The 7,017-nt window shown below is 39.0% G+C and overlaps 1 long non-coding RNA gene across 1 annotated transcript; it reads left to right on the top strand.

Annotated features, from left to right (window-relative positions):
• Positions 1 to 994: 994 nt before the first annotated feature.
• On the top strand, positions 995 to 3,021 carry LOC113593906 (uncharacterized). Its single transcript, XR_003414264.2, has 3 exons — positions 995 to 1,337; positions 2,187 to 2,270; positions 2,847 to 3,021. It is a non-coding gene; the product is annotated as an uncharacterized LOC113593906 (long non-coding RNA).
• The last annotated feature ends 3,996 nt before the right edge of the window (positions 3,022 to 7,017 follow it).

Genomic DNA, 7,017 nt, shown 5'->3' with positions numbered 1-7,017 from the left:
TTGGGATCCAAATGGTCCATTTAGCTTCCTTTCCATCCATACAGTCCTTCTTTTACATTCTTACTTCTCATTTTCTCATTACTCCAAATCAAGAGCTGCATTCATCATGGGGGTATTTGGAGACTAATGTTGTCATAGCTCTGTGCCCATGTTTACAAGCTGTTTGAAAGCCAGCTTTAAGATCCTTGATAAGAAGTTCTATCAAAAGTTAAAATATTTTTCTTATATTACTAGGCAACACAAATAAAAATTGTTCCCAAGGGTCAGAAAGATTGTAATATGAATGCATCAATATGCTCCACACTAGGGAGAGAAAAAGAATCTACAGTCGGGCAAATCGACTGTATTGAGAGTTCATTGAGAGTCTCAAACTTAATTTTAAAAGGGGATTTGGATATGAAAAACAAACAGGAAGTCACATTTTTGGGAAATGTGGAGAAATCCAAATCCTGAACAGTGGCAAAATTCTGCATTCACAACAGTTGAGGGGGCTCTAAATTTGCAAACATGCTATTTGAGCCCCTTGTCAAAGAAGGGGAAAATGCTTTAAAAGGCCAAAAAGCAAAGTCATGTAGGACATTAAGAAGTTGTTTGATTTTTTTTTTTCAAACTAAAGACTCTGATGAGTTATGTGTAAAGGAATCAGAAACACAAGGATTAAGCTTTACTTAAAACAAACATAGGTTTAAATGTGGGGGGAGAGCTATGGGCAAAGTTTGTTAAGAGCTCCCCTCAATCCCAAATATTTGCACAAAGGGTTGATTTTTCCAGAATGCAAGTTCTGTGTCTAGTTTGATGGCATCATTCACTAGAAATTGCCATTCACCTGGTGTTCTTCTGGCCCAAAGAGAGCTGCCATTTGCACTCTAACACTTGTCTCCCCAAATGGTAATTGATTGCTTTCTACGCCATGCTAGCGCTCGTTTACAAAAGCAGACTCAGAGAGCAGAAAATAGGCAGCTCCATGTTCTTGAATTTGAGGCGTGTTCTGTGCCTGAACAGCGCCTATAAACATTACCAGGTGCATCTTGTAGGCATTGTTTCCAGAATGGCCATCTCGCAATGCTTCTGATGCGTCTCCAACCACTTTGGCTTAATTGGTTTCATGTGCCATTCACTCTAATTTTGTGGAAGGCTGGTTTTTCTCTGGCAATGGGTGACATTTTCCTGGCCCGGCAATCACATGCCTGGGAGGTTTCTACTTGAGTGAAGGCGAATTCTGGCCAAAGGAGCCTGGCTGACATGCTGGAGGCTCAAATCCTCCAGACACACAGAGTTACAGACAGAGAACAACTGGCGCCATGCTGTGCATTCCCACCCATCTTCAGCACGTTAGGGTGAGTCAAAGGTCTTCTCTTTGTTTTCAACAAGTGAAATTAGGTCTCCGGGATTTAAATGCCGAGTTAGAGCTCAGCTCAGAGAGTAAACGGGGAGACTGGAATATAATCATCTAAGTTAAATAATTGGAGTCATGGGTCTCCATCGTCTCCATACTTGACTGTGCGTTGGAATGGCCTAGGAAGCTTAAAAAAAATGCTGATGCCTGAGTCCCATGCCCCAGAGATTCTGGTATAAGTGGACCACTATGCAGTTTGGATATCTAGATTTGTTAAAGCTCTCCAGATGATTCCGCTGTGCAGCTGTAGTAGAACGCCTCTCGGCTGGGGCTTCAGTTTTGATTATCATAATGAAGCGAATTATTGGAATACGATCATGAAACTCAAAACTAGCTGCATATTAGAACCACCCGAGGTGAGTTTTAAGCTACTAATACTACTGCCCGGACTCCCCTCAGAACTTCTGATTCACTTATATAATATTAACTATGGTCGAAGCTCTGTTCTAAATGCAACGTATGTATATACACACATACAATATATTATTCCTTGGCCTAAGTTCTAAGTGTGTTCTAAGTTACTGGTCTAAGCTCTGTAATAAATGTGTGTGTGTGTGTGTGTATTTTTTTGCAATGAGCCTATAAACTAGTTACTTTTAGTAGCTACCTCCGAAATGGTTCCAAGTGATCCTTGCTCCCTGGTACCAGGGTGTAGTCTCCTCCCACATGGAATCAGTGTTGATCTTTATGACCAATGAAATACAGCAGTAGTGATGGTGTATGACCTCAAGTCTAAGTCATAAAATGCATTGCAAGTTTCATTTGGTCTCTTGGGTGACTTTCTTTGAAGGAAGTGAGATGGTGTGCCATGTGGATTCTCAAGCAGTCCAGTGAAGAGGACTCTGGGGACCGAAACCAAAACTTCCTGCCAAGGGTAAGCACCATTTTGTCATGCATGTGAGCAAACCACCTTGGAAGTGGATCCTCTAGTCCTAATCGAGCCTCCGGATGACTGCAGCCCTAGCTTAGAGAAACCCTGAGCTGGAAATGTCAATCCAAGCTGCTCCTGCATTCCTATGCAGAAAAACCATAAAGGATCTTAAGAAGATCTTTAGAAAGATCATATTTCATGTTATTTGTTATGCAGCTTTAAGATGACACTATGATTATTATTATTATTATTATTATTTTATAGTTGGGGAAACTGAGTCATAAGGAAGTTCAGTAACTAAGTTAAAATTACAGAGCTATAAAGGGTGTACTTGGGGACTATATTAGGTAATTTGTTTTCAAAACCTGTTCTCTTAAAAATGATGCAATGAAATTGTTCATGCACATTGTCATGTCTCGCTTGATGGAGAAGTTACAATGGCAATAATAAGCCAAAGAAAGTAGGTGCATGCAGACATCTTACACATTGTGTATGCATTGCCAATCGTTTCAGAATTATTAGACCATCAAAATGCTGTCCTTCCCCTAATCATCCTACACTTTCTCTTCTTTCCTTTAGCACACAGCTTTGAAGGAGCTCTCGGGGGATTGACCATTCCAACCCTATGGGTTTTTTTTTAACCAATACCCCAGAACACAGTTATGAAATCTATGTTGCAGATGGGTCAACAAATATATCTTCATACATAAATTTTTTTCTGCTTTAAATTAAACCTTTATTTAGGTTTTACAAACTTTGAGAACTAAGCAGCTGTTTATATTTTAAAGAAATCCTTCTAGGCAGTGTAGAAAACATTCAGACGTTTAAGAGGCAGTAAGACCTCTGCTCTGTGTTTACTGGGTAACTTTGGGCAAAGCACTGAATGTCCAGTTGCCACTCAGGGATTCTAATTACATTGTGCTTGGACGGAGCCTGCACATGGGGTTTTGTAAAGCCCTCTATATAATTCAGAGTGCATCCAGAATTGCAAACTACTGATATAATCTCTTATAGTCTCGGTTTGGAGGTAGTAATACGGAGCCCTTGGTGGGTTTTGTGAGGATTAAGGATAAGTAATTAAGACGAAGCTCCAAGCATGGTGTTTGGCAAATAGCTGGTACATGATGGATGCTATCCAGGAGTATTTGAGGTTTGTTTTAAAATTGTTATTGTGTTACACAAAGATTCAGTACTTGCTTAGATACATCCATTCATTATTTTTCCCTGGTGAGTCCTAGGGCTTTCATATTTAGAAATCCCTTTCCCTTCAAGTGTCTTATGATTTCATTTTTATTTTTATCCCACCTATCTGGAATTTACTTGAGCATATAATGCAAGGTGAGGCTAGGAGTTACATTTTTTCTAAAGAGTCCATTTTCCCCTGACATGCCCTAAATCCTCTCCTTCAGCCATTGATTGGTAACACCTTCTTAGTTCTGTATTGGGTTTTTAGGTATATATCAGCATCTATTTCTGGAATAACTACTCTCAGAAATGGATTGTTTCTTTATTCTTGTTCTAGTTTTTTAAATGCTTAATTATTAAGGCTTTGAAGCATCTTTAATATCTGTTGGATTAATTCAACCATTTACCACCTTTCCTTTATTAACAATTTCTTCCATATTCTTGATGGAGGTATCTTTTGAGAGTATCAAGTTCTTTCCCTGCCTTCAATAATTCTTTGTCAGCTAACAGAATCATTCAATTTCCCCATTAAGTTACCCCAAATGGAAAGAAAAGTATACTATTTACTCAGGATCAAGGGATATAATCCAAAGCAGCCTACAGAAGGCCAACATTCCACTTGTCTAAGGTTCCATTTTTAAAATCCAAGCAACTTTGCCATCTATCTTATAATGTATTTACCTTTTTTTTTTACAAATAGATTTTATTTTTATAGCTGTTTTAGATTCACAGCAAAATTGAGTAGAAGGTAGAGAGATTTCCCATGTATTTATTCCACACCTGTATAGCCTCCTCCATTATCAATGGCCCCACAAGAGTGGTACGCTTGTTGTTATTCGTGGAGCTGCACTGACATATCATCATCACCCAAAGTCCATAGTTTACGGTTCACTTTTGGTGTTGTATATTCTATAGGCTTTGGCAAATATGTAATGACCTATATCCACCATTATAGTATGATACAGAAGAGTTTCACTGCCCTAAAAATCCTCTGTACTCTGCTATTCATCCCTACCTCCTTCCTCATTCCTGGCAACCATGGGTCTTTTTACTTTCTCCATAGTTTTTCCTTTTCCAGAGTGTCATCTAGTTGGAATCCTACAATATGTAGCCTTTTGAGGTTGGCTTCTTTCACTTAGTAATGTTCATTTAAGTTTCCTTTACGTCTTTTCATGGTTTGATAGCTCGTTTCTTTTTAGTGTTACATTTTTTTTTCCTTCTTCAAATAAAATAACACTTCAGTAGATAAGATATGTGTTTATCCTGTTGCTTCAAGTAGCACTTGTTCCTTTTGCCTATCGTATGTGCCCTGGGAGTAGCCCAGTTTGGAAACCAGGACTTATTGGAAAAAGGCAAAGGTATATTACGACATACTCAACCCGTTTTGACCTATCTCTTGTTAGTTTACAGACTCACTTTCTTTCTTTTAAAAAAAATTTTTTAAGGTTTATTTATTTTTGAGAGACAGAGACAGAGCACGAGCAGGGGAGGGGCAGAGAGGGAGAGGGAGACAGAACCGGAAGTAGACTCCAGGCTCTGAGCTGTCATCACAGAGCCCGATGCGTGGCTCAAACTCACAAACCTGGAGATCATGACATGAGCCGATGTTGGATGTTCAACAGACTGAGCTACCCAGGCGCCCACAGACTCACTCTCTGCCACACGTCAAAGACACTCAAAAGCCGCCACTATAAAACAATTTGCAGTTCCTCCATGACAGCGCTATGGATAACTGGCTAACATCTTTTCAGTTCTTCTTATTTGATATCGCAGCCATATGTAGATCATGCATTAAGGCACGTGGTTGTTTTAAAATAAGTCCACAAATTCTTTGTTTCTCCTCTTTTCCAAAGGCAGGACTGATTCTCCTTCCTTTGAGCATAGATCATATTAGACACTGGGGAAGTGACAGTGTGAGACTTTAGCAATTCGGTCAAAAGGGCAACTTCCTCCTTGTTTTCTTTTTTGGATCGTTTGGAAGCCAACCGCCATGTTGTTAGGATGCTCAAGCAGCCTTGGAAAGAGATTCACATGGAGAGGAACTTAGATATCTTTCCAGGGGCCAGAAGTGATGGATGATCATTTTGGAATCAGATCCTCCAGCCCTCTCAACCCTACATGACTACCGCCCCAGATGACATGTTGACCACAGTTAACAACACTCCTGAATTCCTGACCCACAGAAACTATGTGAGATGATAAGTGTTGAGTGTCGTTTTATGCAGCTGGATTTGGGGTAAGGTGATGTGATGTGCAGCAGTCAATAACGATTTAAATTTCACAATAATCTGAGATCGTTTACATTATTAATCCCAAGTTTTCAAAAGAGGAAACTGAGGCATAAAAAGATTAATTTACTTGTCCCAAGTTTACTTCCCAATGCACAAAATCCAGATTTGAACCCAGGTGGTCTGAATGCAGTGCCCTCGACCTTACGTCATATGTGCATTCCGTGCCTCTGTGCTTTTCTGCACAGTGAGGCTTCAGACCAACTTATTCCTCCAACTTGGTTCAACCTTAATGAAGACTATAGAGACTGAAATAGAAAACGATCAAGCAGAATTAAATTGATTTTAAAAAGTCAAAGTAACTCTACTACTAAACCTGAGAGAGCAAGTGAGAGTGTATTGCAGGGTATGCAGTATATATCACTTCATTTTAACCTCATATGATTGCTTTGCCTCCAGTATCCTCTGTTTCAGGAAATTGATGACGACCTACCAGACTTTAAAATAAAAACCAGTGGGGGAAAACTTTCAGAGCGTCTAAGATCATTTCTTCTTTAGCCCCTAATTCACTTATATGCCTCATTTCCTGCTATTCCCCTCCTTCATTTGTATGCTCCGATCTATAGAATGTTCCTCTATTTCTAAAATAGAACATGGTACATGTCCATGCCTCCTTCTAAGCCACTCCCTCTGTTTAGAATGACCACTGTTTTTCTATGAGTATGGGGAAAACACAAATTATCTATTAAAATGAAACTTCAGTGTTCCCTCTCTATAAAACATTTACTGATTTCCCCAGAATTATTTTTTTAAGTTAAATATTTTAGAGTGGATCTAAAAGAAAGGACAAGGTCCTCCACTAGTTTCTCTGATCCCCACTCCCAAGAGATAACCATGTTTAACCTTTTATGTTTAGATCTGTTGTTTATTGCCACATTTATAAGTAAAGGTATTTGTCACTGTTCTGCATTATTTTTTGACCACTGTTATGAAAGACAAAGATTTAGGTCTTATACTTTTCCCTATTTCCCTAATGGTCCCCAATTTTTCAGGTACATTGTTGTTGTTACTTGGTAGGCTCATCTACTATTTTTATAACTTTAATATGTGTAAAACCATTAGTTTCAGTCCCATTGATATTAGGTAGTATATGTTAAATCACCAGTTTGTAAAATGAAGATTTATGACTCGAACCAAGACTTGCAAACTGGATGGGCCCTGGTAAACCACTAAGACTTTAACTTGGGACTCTGAAGTGGTATACCTTAGGAAAAACAGTGAATCAGAAATAAGATAAAACTGAAACCAGCCCTAGAAACACCTCAATCCCTTAGAAG

This window comes from Acinonyx jubatus, chromosome B2, assembly GCF_027475565.1.
Source record: "Acinonyx jubatus isolate Ajub_Pintada_27869175 chromosome B2, VMU_Ajub_asm_v1.0, whole genome shotgun sequence".
NCBI lineage: Eukaryota > Metazoa > Chordata > Mammalia > Carnivora > Felidae > Acinonyx > Acinonyx jubatus.
Note: the sequence above shows the minus strand (reverse complement) of the source record. Positions and strands in the feature narration are given on the sequence as shown.